General features: G+C 44.9%; 1 long non-coding RNA gene across 1 annotated transcript; it reads left to right on the forward strand.

Annotated features, from left to right (window-relative positions):
- Window positions 1-493: 493 nt before the first annotated feature.
- On the forward strand, window positions 494-8865 carry LOC128627926 (uncharacterized). The gene is made up of 2 exons (XR_008392219.1): window positions 494-2069; window positions 2864-8865. It is a non-coding gene; the product is annotated as an uncharacterized LOC128627926 (long non-coding RNA).
- The last annotated feature ends 3605 nt before the right edge of the window (window positions 8866-12470 follow it).

Here is a 12470-nt window from a genome sequence, read left to right on the forward strand (position 1 = left end):
ATCAACGATTTAGTCCACAAAATTTTTCTGAACAAAACAGCACTTTTCTGAGAACATAACCATCCAGTGTCAGCTGTCCAGACCTGGTCCTCTCAAGCTTCTTAGGCTGTGTTAGTTATCCCACCTCTTCATTCAATGAAGAGAGCATCTGTAGTGGATGCCACAATGTGTCACCTTGTAACAATGAAGGACTCTGTTCCACCAGCTGCAGGGAGTAGTGTCCACAGAATCTTCAGCTGTCAATTCTTTTCAGTATTATTTAATAAGGGTCACCTTACTCCAGCTGAAGACCCCTTCTGAGTCAGCCTGCATCCAATAAGTAGTTAATGTAGAGATAAAAATGCTTGGCCCTTCCCCCAGCTCTGCACAACTCTATAGGTTGTCCCAGACTCATAACTGTGCAAGGAGTCAACTGAAGCTTTGTTGAGATTGCCTTTAGCCCAGCTTCTTTCACTGTGCAATCTTGTTTCCTTCTCTTCTCTTCCATAGGTATTACTTTCAAGAGGAACCTATAATACATTTCCTGCATGCTACACTGCTTCAGAGTCAACTTCCTGGGAACTCAGCCATGACAGTAGGAGGAGTAGTCTGAGAAACTAGATTCTAAGATGAGATTTTGTAGCTGGATCCTTGCTTCTCAGCTGGTAATGAAGACCTCTACCAACTACCAGTTACACCTGGCACAAGATAGCAGTGCTAAGCACCAAAGAAGAATCACAACATGGAGCTTTGGATTCTGGAGCAAGAATGAAACTGGAAAAAGTTGGTGTTCATGCTGCCTGTCACTACCAGAACCAATAAGTAGAGACAAGAATTGAATTTGTATGAATACTTTATTCAGATGCCAGCGATCTGAGAAGATGGCAGGTTTATACCCTCGGAAACCATCTTTACATCTCATCTCAAGCCAACATTTTTATAAGGAGAAGAAAGAGTATGTAAGGGATTTGGAAGAAAGTTTAAATGGGTAAGAGTTGCAGCCTGGCAGCAATTTTGCTAGTACTTTATTTGCTGATCAACATTTTTTTATATGTGTCATGGACATTTCCTCCCTAGAACACAGTGACTCACATACCATCTCCAATGCTTGCAGACCCCCTGGAGCACAAGGCTGAATTGCTTGTTGACTTCCTGGAGTCGTGTGGTCATGCCTTCCAGTTGTTGGAATACAGCTTTCCACATCCCTTAATCACTTAAGCTTATCAACTGTGACTGAAGTTAAAACTTTTAATTCTTGAGTTCCCCCATCAAGACCATGCCAACTCTAACAAATAATATACACCTTTTGAAAAACAGCTTCTAGCATGCTACTGAACCACGGTAGAGATAGAGTGACTGCTTATGGGATAACAAATGATCATGGGGTCAAAACTGTCCCTCCTATACAGAATTCTGTCAGACCTACCAAGACATAAGGTCAGACAGGCCCAGCCACAACCCACTGCAAGATGGAAGTAGCACATGAAGGACTGAGCATGAGCAGGGCCAGAGGCAAAAGGCAAGGTATCTGAGCAAGTAGGCCAGAGTCCCATTCCATCGTCACTGTTGCAAGAGATCCTCCCTGTTCATTCACGCCTATGGTCATGGATCCCCAACAACTGGTTGATGGATGAGGCAAAAACCTGACTTTGATTCATGGATAAGGTGACTGTATATGTGAACTCAAGTCACAATCCTAGCAGGAATACTTCTATTACACAACAGAGGCAGAAAAAAACTACGTTTGTGACCCAAGTAATTCACTTGGGTGCCTCTTAATGCTCCCTTGTCTAATGAAAAAAGAAGGTAGCAGCCATAGCCTGATAAAGGCAGGGTGACCAGGGGTGAGATTCCTCAGGAATGAAGGTATGGGTAATGACACTGAATAAGTCACAAAGGCCCCAGGAACGCTAGCCAGGAGAAAGGAGAATCCAGGATGGTTGAAAAGGAAGAAAATAATGAGTCAGGTGTGACTCTGAAACAGCACTAACCTGGTTAACCCAAGGCTAACCTCCCTTTTCTAAGTTTTCCTCAAGAGAATCTCCTGAGCCCTCCCAAGCATCCCCGGAATCCTACTATAGATTCCTCTGGTACGTAAAGTAGTGGATCCACGTGGTGTAATGGAAAGACTAGTGTGTGTTGTGATGCACTGCCCAGATCCCCCTTCCATTCTGAAGGACTTATCCCCCCATCTGCTGGCAGAGCTGTGGACAAATAGCTGTTAGCCCTTTGCAATATTTGCCTTGGCCAAAAAGAGCCGCCTTGCCCAAGGCTACATGCTTCCTGTCTGCAGCAACCCACATCCCAAGACTGAGCAAAGTGTCTTTAAAAAAAAGAAAAAAAAGATTTTATTTATTTATTTTTAGAGAGAGAGAAAGGAAAGGAGAAAGAAAGGGAGAGAAACATTAATGTGTGGTTGCCTCTTGTGCACCCTGCACTGGGGACCTGGCCCACAACCCAGGCATGTGCCCTGACTGGGAATTGAGCCAGTGACCCCTTGGTTTGCAGGCTGGCACTCAATCTGCTGAGCTACACCAGCCAGGGCATGAAAGTGTCTTTGAAGAATACTAGTTCCTTAATGATTGCTGTGTCCTCAAAACACAGGAAGTATTTTGCATGTGGTAGTTTATTAATACATTTCTGTGTATTTGGACTGGAAGATAGTAGTATGAGTGTCTGAAGTCTTTATGGTTAATATGAAAGCTTGGTAGCAGCTGGCCTGGCAGAGAAGCCTCCAGGCTTGTGGCTGACCTTAGGGAAGGCACAGGTTGAAGCTAAGAAATGTAATGAGCCCGATTCTAATTTGTGATCACCCTTTTTCCATGAGAGTATCTAAGCTTTTTCAACAGAAGGACCAGTGTTGAAACATCTCAATTTTCTACAGCACCTGACATGGTACTGAGACAGGGGTGTCCACACTTTTGGCATCTCTGGGCCACACTGGAAGAAGGAGAGTTGTCTTGGACCACACATGAAATACACAAATGCTGATGAAAACTGATGAGCAAAAAAAAAAGGTCTGGGCATAACTTACGGTTTTCGGGTTGGGCTGCATTCATAGCTATCGTGTGCCGCAGGCAGCCAGAGGGCCACGGATCGGACATCCCTGATAGAAGATGTGGATCAGCTGACCTTTAATCTAGTTAGTGGATACAGTTTATAGCCTCAAATTCCCAGGTGTGATAGCAAAGCAGGTTTTGCTTTAATTTACTGAGTAACTGTCATATCGAAAAACACTGGGGAAGAAAAATGCCACAGCCGAAGGGGGAAAACTTTGACCCCAAACATGGCATTGTTCCCTCTTAGTCTCTCTCAGTCTTCCTGTTTGAATTTCATCACAGGGAGTAAACAGTTTCTTTGTTCCATTTCTAGATCTGGAGTGAGTCAGCACTAAGGTTTTGTTTGTTTGTTTGTTTAACAGCACCCTCTTCCACATTCCTAGAATCATGAGACCTTGGCTGAAAAAAAAGGGAGGCTTCCTCCTCTATTTGCTTCTCAGATTTTTTTTTAATCCTCCTCTGAGTACATGCTTACTGATTTTAGAGAGAGGGGAAGGGAGGGAGAGAAAGAGGGAGAGAAATATCAATGTGCAAAAGAAACATCAGTCTATTGCTTTTTGAATGTGCCCTGACTTGGGACTGAACCCGCAACCCAGGCAGGTGCCCTGACCTCCTGGTTTACAGACGGATGCCCCAGCTGAGTCGCACTGGCACCAGCTGCTTTTCAGGCTTTTGAAATCTATTTTGTATATATTATTTAGTGGGAGTAGTTTTTTAAATCCCTGGTTTATGCAAATAGAATAAACTCAGGGAATCTTGGGGGAAGAACTCTGGAATTCCCTGTGTTTTTCTGGCTGCAGGCTTTTCATTTATAGTCCATTAAAATGTTTCCTCAAAGGTTATGGCCTGACAGTGTAAGAAATGGGCTTCACTTTGCTCCACATTTTAAGTCTGTCCTGGGCTGAACTGTACTTTCCTGTCGGATTTTGCTGGTGGTGTCACGGTAAGGTATGTTACGATGAATGAGGTGAGGCTGTGCCTGAATCTCCAGAAGTGTTAGCTAGGCCAACATTTTTCATGTGAGGTTAAATGGAGTAAACCAGTTTAAGGGAGGAGCAACCAGCATCTGAGATTTTCTGAATACCCCAAAGCACACACCCTGGACTTTCGGAGATAAAATCTTGGTTTATCTGCATTTTGTTATCTTCTGTGTGTGGTCTGAAAAGGCAGGCCTTGTACATCAATGTCATTTTACTGTGGTAGGAACTTTGAAATCAAAAGTTCTGGGTTCAAATTAGAGCTCTGCTAGGTACCACCTATATAACTTTGATGACTTGTTTTCTTGCAGGCTCAATATTCTTATGTATACAACCAAAACCAAAGATAAAATATTTGCAAGTTTATAAGAGAAAAATGTAAATCGTCTGGGGGCACAGAGCATAGCACAGAGTGGGGACCTACATTCATTTGAGAGCAAGGTCTTCAGTTTTGCAGTGAGGAGGGCGCAGGAAGAAGATGAAGGAGCCCGAGGAATAGTTGTGAGCTGGGGAAAACCGCAGAACGTAGAGCAACGCCTCTCGACCCCTGGGACTGAGGAAGGCTGAGCTCGATTCACGTGGTCGGGATTCTTTAATCTCAAAGTTAATTTCCTTCTTCTGAGAGAGGCTAGTGCTAGTTTTAAGGGCCAGCAGAGGCAGTCATGTGATGAAGTCCACTAAATAATTCAGCTTGCTTTTTAGCATCAGCCTAGTGCCCACTTTCATTCTTTATGTGAGCACTGGAGTATAATTCATAAATTGTGCATTGGTAGGTAAGCCTGGTTACAGAGAAATACTCACTGAGAACCCAGTGAGTGAGCATTAAGGTTTTGTTTGTTTGTTTGTTTAACAGCACCATCTTCCACATTCCTAGAATCATGAGACCTTGGCAGAAAAAAAAAGGGAGGCTTCCTCCTCTATTTGCTTCTCAGATTTTTTTTTAAATCCTCCTCTGAGGAGATGCTTACTGATTTTAGAGAGAGGGGAAGGGTAACCAGCCTTCCCCTGCACCTGTGTAACCAGCACCTGACTGGGGGACGGGAAGGGGAAAACCAAACTGTTCTCCAGGAAAAGAAAGAGACCCTCACACCCACCTGTGGCACCTGCTTAGTGAAAAGCAAATATATTGTTTGTCTCACTCTTTCTTTTGTCACCACGTGAATAGGGGCTGCTGAGATTTCGCAGGCTGTCCTGGCTCTGCCTGTGAGCAGAGAGACAAGCACAATTCCCATGGGCATAACTGATCGAGTTTTCCTTTCTTTTCATCATTATTGACGAAAGCAGTTGACGGCTTTTGGTTCTATTTAACCTCATTTTTTCCTCTACCAACTCGCCGAACGTCCCAGTGCCCTGTTTGAAAATTCATGGTTCAGCATAATTGTGCTGTAGGATTTGGAGCCAAAGTAAAGTTTGTATAGCCGGTGTTGCCACCTTAATCTCCGTCCTGGGCTTCGTCTTGGCACCAAGCTGACATCTGACACATGTCTAGAGTAAATGACAAAGAGTTTAGTGTGACCTAACCCTGCAATTCCCAAATGCCAGGCTCTCTCAGGCCATGGTAAACTGGGTCACTGTTCCTGAGTTGGATGCTTTACGGAAACCTTGAACTTGTCTGGGGTGCTGGCCGAAGGCAATGGCTGACATTGGGGAGGTCATAGAAAGGAGGAAGCTCTACCGGCCAATGTGAAAAAGGTGGCACCTCATGGGTATATAATAACCTTCCAAACTGCTCCGTCGGGCAGACCCAGATGGGCTGAATGGCACATCATTTTCTATTCTCTCCAGGCACCCCACGAACGGCATCTTTCTCCCTCGATTTGCCTACCCATCATGCTGCCACTGTGATCTTTTAAAGGTCTCAGCTGCTAATATTGTTTTAAAATACGCACATAATTGATTGGTTCATGCTTCCCTGCAGAATCTCTGCCCTTTAGGGCCCCTTTGCTGGATTTTCTTTGTTAAGGATGGCGAGTATCCTCCCTTGAGCTCTAAAGCCACTCCCAGTTCTATATTCTTCTAAGTACAAAGGGACAGGAAGTTTACCTTTATATAATTACTCCTGTGCTCTGTTTTCCAGGGGAGCTGGGAATGCACATACTGTTACTGTTACTCATGGGCCCTTGGGGCAGGCTTCTGCTGGACTATTTTTAAATCAGGGCAATAACATCTGGGAACATACCAGTAGTTACTGCGCTGACACGGACCACAGATTCCTGGTAGCAATGTGGGGTCCTTCCTGAGAAGCACTTCAAAAAGAAATTGTTGTTCAAGTATAGTTGTCTTCATTTTCCTCCCACCACGCCCCCCACCCCACACATCCCCACCTCCCACCTCATTTCTACCCCCATTTGGCTTTGTCCATGTGTCCTTTATACATGTGCCTTGACGAGCCTTTGCCCCATCTCCACTTCTGTGATCCTCTTCCCCCTCCCCTCTGGTTACTGTCAGTTTGTTCTTTATTTCAGTGTCTCTGGTTATATTTTTCTTGCTCCTTTGTTAAGTTCTACTTATAGATGAGATCATATGGTATTTGTCTTTCACTGACTGGCTTATTTCACTCAGCATAATGCTCTCCAACTTCATACCGGTCAGAATGGCCATCAGAAGCAAATCAACAAACAAGTGCTGGTGAGGATGTGGAGAAAAAGGGAACCCTAGTGCACTGTTGGTGGGAGTGCAGACTGGTGCAGCCACTGTGGAAAACAGTGTGGGATTTTCTCAAAAAACTAAAAATGGACCTGCCTTATGACCCAGCAATTCCACTACTGGGATTATACTCTAAGAACCCTGAAACACCAATCCAAAAGAACCTATGTACCCCAATGTTCACAGCAGCACAATTTACAATAACCAAGTGTTGGAAGCAACCTAGGTGCCCATCAATAAATGAGTGGATCAAAAAACTGTGGTACGTTGACACAATGGAATACTACACAGCAGAAAGAAAGAAGGAGCTGAGGAAGCAGTTCTAAGACTGCTATTCATAGTGGAAGAAGAGAGGCTAGGAAACTAGTCACTGCAAGGTTAGAGGCCCTTCATCAAGTCCCCTTGAGAACAATTGGCCGCATGCATTGGTTCTCAAAATCATCTGTGCATCACACTCACAAGGAAAACATATTGAGACACGGACTGCTCTGTGGGCCTCACCCCCAGAGTTTCTAATTCAGTACATCTGGGCGGGGTCTGGCAATTTGCATATTTAACAAATTTCTGTTAAACCAGTTGCTGCTGCTGGTTTCAGGTCCCCACTTGGAGGACTGCTGGCCTGGTGCATTGTTCCCACGATCTGCTGTTGTGGGAACAAAGTATAATGGAAAGACCAGGCTGTGGGGTTTGGAACAAGAGAGGCATTAGATCAAAGCTTGTTCCCATTCCTGATCACCTGTATGAATTTGCCTAAATTACTTAACTTTGCTAAGAAATAGTTCTTTCATTTGTGTTAATACACCAACGTGGACTTGCAGTCATGGTGGCAGCGTAAGCAGACATGGCTGCCTACTTGCACAACCACATCAAAATTAAAACTAAAATATAGAACAACTATCACTCAGAAATGTTAGAAACTGAGTTGAATGGAAGTCTGACAACTACGGAATTAAGGAAACCACATCCACCCAGACTAGTACAAAGGGAATAGATACAGATTGGGCTGGTCACTCACTCACGTGTTGTGGATAAAAATTCAGGAGGGACATCTCAGGAGTGAGGAGTCCCAGCCCCACACCAGATCTCTCAGCCCAGGGTCCCAGGGAGAGGATAATGAGTCCCTGCAACTTCTGGCTGCAAAACCCAGCAAGGATGGAGTTGGTGGAAGAAAATTCTGGAGCACTGAGCATTTCCTCTTAAAGATCCACACATGGACTCACTCAGACTCACTCTCTCTGAGCTCAAGCACCAGGGTAGTGGCTTGAGGGGCACCAGTCACGTGCAGGGGTAGGCTCGGTTTTCTTGTATCAAGGTAAGCAGGGGCCATTGTCCCTTTTCTGGACCCTACCCAACAGAACCAGGCTGGTACTGCACCTGCAACTCCATCAACCTGGCTAACACTGCTTGATCTGCCTTGGAGATCCCCAGAGACTCTGCCGCACCCAACTTAGGGGCCCACCCAAGCTGCTTTTCCACATGAATGGCTGGTCTTGGCTCTTTCTACACAACTCCTAAATGCCATCAAACAAGTAACAGCTGGCTTCAGTGAGACCCAGGCCCAGCAATAGCAGCAACCAGCCTAGATTCACAGCTTGGCTTTGCTGGAAATTTCCAAGTCCAACACAAGTAGCAACCATCTCATATTGCTTTATAGCTCAGGCAGGGTGGCTCTAGGCGAAACACAGGTAGGGGCTAACCTTGGTCTACACTACCGGGGCATCCCCAAGGCCAGCACACTCAGTGGACAGCTACAGACCACGCTGGAGCACCACTACTGTGTGCCTGCACAGCTGATGCTCTTTGGAGGGTGGAGGGTGGTGGTCAGTGGTCACAGGCAGCTAACTGGCCTGGGCAAATCTCTCCTATTGATCTGCCATCAACTCTCAAGGCTCAACTACAAGAGGAGGGTGTACTCAGCCTCACATGAAGGGTGCAGTTCAATTACCCAGCTTGGGTGCCAGGGGAGGCTGGGCCACTGAACCCTACAGGACACCTACTACATTAGGCCACACTGCCAAGACGTGGAATCAAGGCAGCTCTACCTAATACGTAGAAACAAACAGAGAGGGGCTGCCAAAATGAGGAGACATAGAACATGGCCCGTATGAAAGAACAGATCAAAACTCCAGAAAAAGAGCTAAATGAAATGGAAATAAGCAACCTATCAGATGTAGAGTTCAAAACACAGGTTATAAGGATGCTCAGCCCTCGAGTCAACAGCCCTCGCCTCCCAGCGGATGATGAAAGGCAACCATACATTGATGTTTCTCTCCCTCTCTCCTTCCCTTCCCCTCTAAAGATAAATAAATAAATAAAATCTAAAAAAAAAAAAAAAAAGGATGCTCAAAAAACTTAGTGAGGACCTCAACGTGATAAAAAAAATCCAGTCAGAAATGAAGGATGCACTAATTGGAATAAAGAACAATGTACAGGGCAACGACACTAGAGTGGATGAAGCCAAGAATCAAATCAATGATTAGGAATATAAGGAAGCAAAAAACAACCAACTAGAGAGAGTGGGAGGTGCTGGGTAGAGGGGGGCAAAGGGACAAAAATGAGAACAACTGTAATAGCATAATCAATAAAATATCATTAAAAATAAATAAAAATATAACAACCTGAGGTAATTTATGTAAGTCCCCTATGCATGGTGCTTGGCAAATGGTAGGTGTTTAAAAAATATTGATTATCTCTTGTCAGTCACCCCTTTTCTCTCACTGTGTTGCTACTACCATTTGAAAGGTCTCCTTAAAGGGAAATGCTAGGCTAGACTGATGCTTCCAAGCCCTATGCATTAGAGTCCCTGGAGAATGTTTAAGCATGTTTCTGTTTTCCTTTTCACGAACCTGGGCTGGAGACAGAGGGGCGATGGGCACAAAAAACCAGATCCCCGGATCTCTGCGAGGATTCCGAGGTGCAGCCTTGCCGCCTCTCCAGTGCTCTCTTACTGCAGGATCTCCACCCACCTGACTCGGTGACTTCTCTGAGGACTTCTAGCCCTTCAAGAGGATCCCAATTCCTTCCTGACAGTGGCCTTTGTACAAATCATTCCCTTTGCCTCTTGGGCTCTTTTCTCACCTTCTGTCTGGTGAGAAAACTCCTATCCTACTCTTTCTTCAGCTCTCACCTCAATTACCATTTCCTTGGGGAAGCTTTGACCATCTTACTAGGCCCATCTTACTAGGCCTAACTATTATATGCTATAAATAGACTGTGCATACCTCCTTATGAGACAGAGAAGCAAGAAGCTAGGAATGGTCCTTGGCAAGTAGAATAGGGACACTGAGACAGACAGCTGAACACAGTGGTCAAGCCATTTACAGCCAGATACAGAAGGTCACATCCCTAGAGATGACATCTAGGCCTCAGTTGTATTTCAGCTCCAGGCCCAGAAAAGGAGCCAAACAGAGTGGGACCAGCTACAATGACTAATGACCCCCAGCCCTGTCACTGGCCAATCAGTGGAGACCATGACCCTGAAAGAGCACACCTGGAGGAGAGATGAATATTCTGCTGAAACCCTCTCCTAAGACTTCCCCTAAGATTCCCATCTGCAAGAAGGAGACAAAAGGGCATGCGGTCTCCCTCTGGGGAGCCGCCCCAGCCATTCCCCTTCCCTTTTCCCTCCACTTCTTTCTTCACAGGCACTGTCTCCTAAACCCTAAGGCAGTGGGCAGCTGGCAGCTTTGTCCAAGGCCTGGCCCCTGAATCTGCCCCCAAGGCCCCCTTTGCTCTGACTTCCCACTGAGCTAAGGCAGCCCAGCCCAGGCTCTCCTGGTGCTTCTTCTATGCTGAGCCCTTCCTCGTTTCACTGTCCCCAGCTTTAATAAATGGATCCTCATAGTCACTTGGACTCCTGTTGTGAAATCCTTCCCACACGAAGTGGAGAACTCACACACTGCAGCCGGCCCTAGGCAGACCTGCTCAGGGTCAGGTCCCTTGTCCAGTAATATTTACACATTTATATTTGATTGAATTTTGATTAATATGCGTATTTCTACTGAACTATATAGTTCCATGAGGGTAAAGTCCATGTCCACTTTTTCCTTTATACCTCGGTAGTAGATATTTATCATGTATTGGGGTCATCCAGTATTTTAAACTGCCTTCTTAAATTCAGCTAATTTGCTGTATTACGAATCCTATGTCTTTAAGAAAGAATTCAGAACTAACTTACACATTTTTCCTTGCAACTAGAGTTCAGGCAAGGTGCCCAGGTTCTACCAGCCACACTAACCTGTGTGAGACTAATCGAAAAGCAGTTATGTGAAGAAGCAGGTCCCACGAGGAATCCACCTTTTGACCAGGATGGTGGTGAAGGCTCTGGCATCTGACCTACCAACACTGGAACCAGCTGCTGTGTTCATGCCCATCGTGGGACAGTGGGTTCTGCCTGAAGCAGCCTTGTGATTTGACTGCACATTATTCACGGGGCAGAAGCCTCCAACCCGGATTCTCTGCCGCTCACATCCCCCACAGATTCCGGAAGAGAGCTAAGATACATTAATCGTTCAATTCTTCTGACTTAACTGGCTGGAATGGGTTTGTAACTAAGAACCCCTGCAATTATACCACCTCCACGGTGCCTAGCACAGCATATAGAAGGGGTTCTGCAACACTTGTTGAATGGAATAAGTTAGTAAGTTTTTACTCTATGTAAGCACAGCACAGAGGAAGTCGTGTACATTAATCCTCACAAGTTTATTAATGTCATCTACTCTGGTGGACTGGATAATCCCTTAAGATACTTGCCGTCTCTCCTTGGGGAGGATTCAATGTATCTGTCTCACTGACACAGGCTTGGCGGTGTCTTGCTTTGGCCGATGAAATCTGATCAGACGTGATGTGTATCACTTCTGAACAGAAGCTTTCAGAGCCAGCATGTGATCCTCTGCGTCCTTTTCTTTTGCCTCTCTGCCAAGTGTCAGGCAACATTCCACAAAGAGGCCACTTGGTTTAGCTGGGGACCTGGAGAGAGTGTGACACGGAGCCAAGATGAGGCTGACCTGCAGTTAACACGCTGAGTGACGGAGCTGCAAGTCACTGAGTTGTTGATACCGTGTGTTTGCATGGCCCAACCTAACCTGTCCTAATGGGTGAATTCGCTGGGAGATGAGGACACCAAGGACAAATGGTAATTGGGACAGGACTTCAGTCCGGGTATGTTTACCCCAGAGCCCATTACTTCTTAACCATAGGCACAGCCCTACCCAGCTTAATTAAGAAGACAAAAGAAAAAATCATCATCAATCATTTACATCATTTTGAAGTTAGAGAAGTTAGGAACAGCCACCTATTCTGAAGGTAATTAAAGCATTAATTAAACTGCACCTTGCAAGACAATATGCAAATGTACTTGGAGACTTAGATGAGAGGGTAATTTTCGAAGTAACTAAATTAACTTCAGAAGATATACAGACATAAAATAGAACTACCACAAAAGAAATTGAAAAACTTGTTAAAGATCTATCCACCTCCGATAATTGTGGGCCACTGTTGAAAATGTCAGGCCTAGTGGGGAGCACAGGGCAGGTTGGGCTGGGATGGGAGAAATAGATAGACAACTGTACTTGAAAAATAAGTAAATAAAAAAAAAAAAAGAAAAGAAAATGTCAGGCCTAGATTGCTTTGTATCTTTAAGTAACAGATAATTCCAGTTCTATTTAAACTGTTTCAGAGCATTGAGAAATATACAAATCTTCCAAATTATTTTTAGAAAGCCAAAGTAACATCATACCAAGACTTTACAAAAATAGCACTCAAATCCTAAATTAAATATTACAAATGCACTATTCAGCACAACATTAAA

This window comes from Artibeus jamaicensis, unplaced genomic scaffold (assembly GCF_021234435.1).
Source record: "Artibeus jamaicensis isolate MK-2021 breed Jamaican fruit bat unplaced genomic scaffold, CSHL_Jam_final contig_484, whole genome shotgun sequence".
In the NCBI taxonomy this organism is placed as follows: domain Eukaryota; kingdom Metazoa; phylum Chordata; class Mammalia; order Chiroptera; family Phyllostomidae; genus Artibeus; species Artibeus jamaicensis.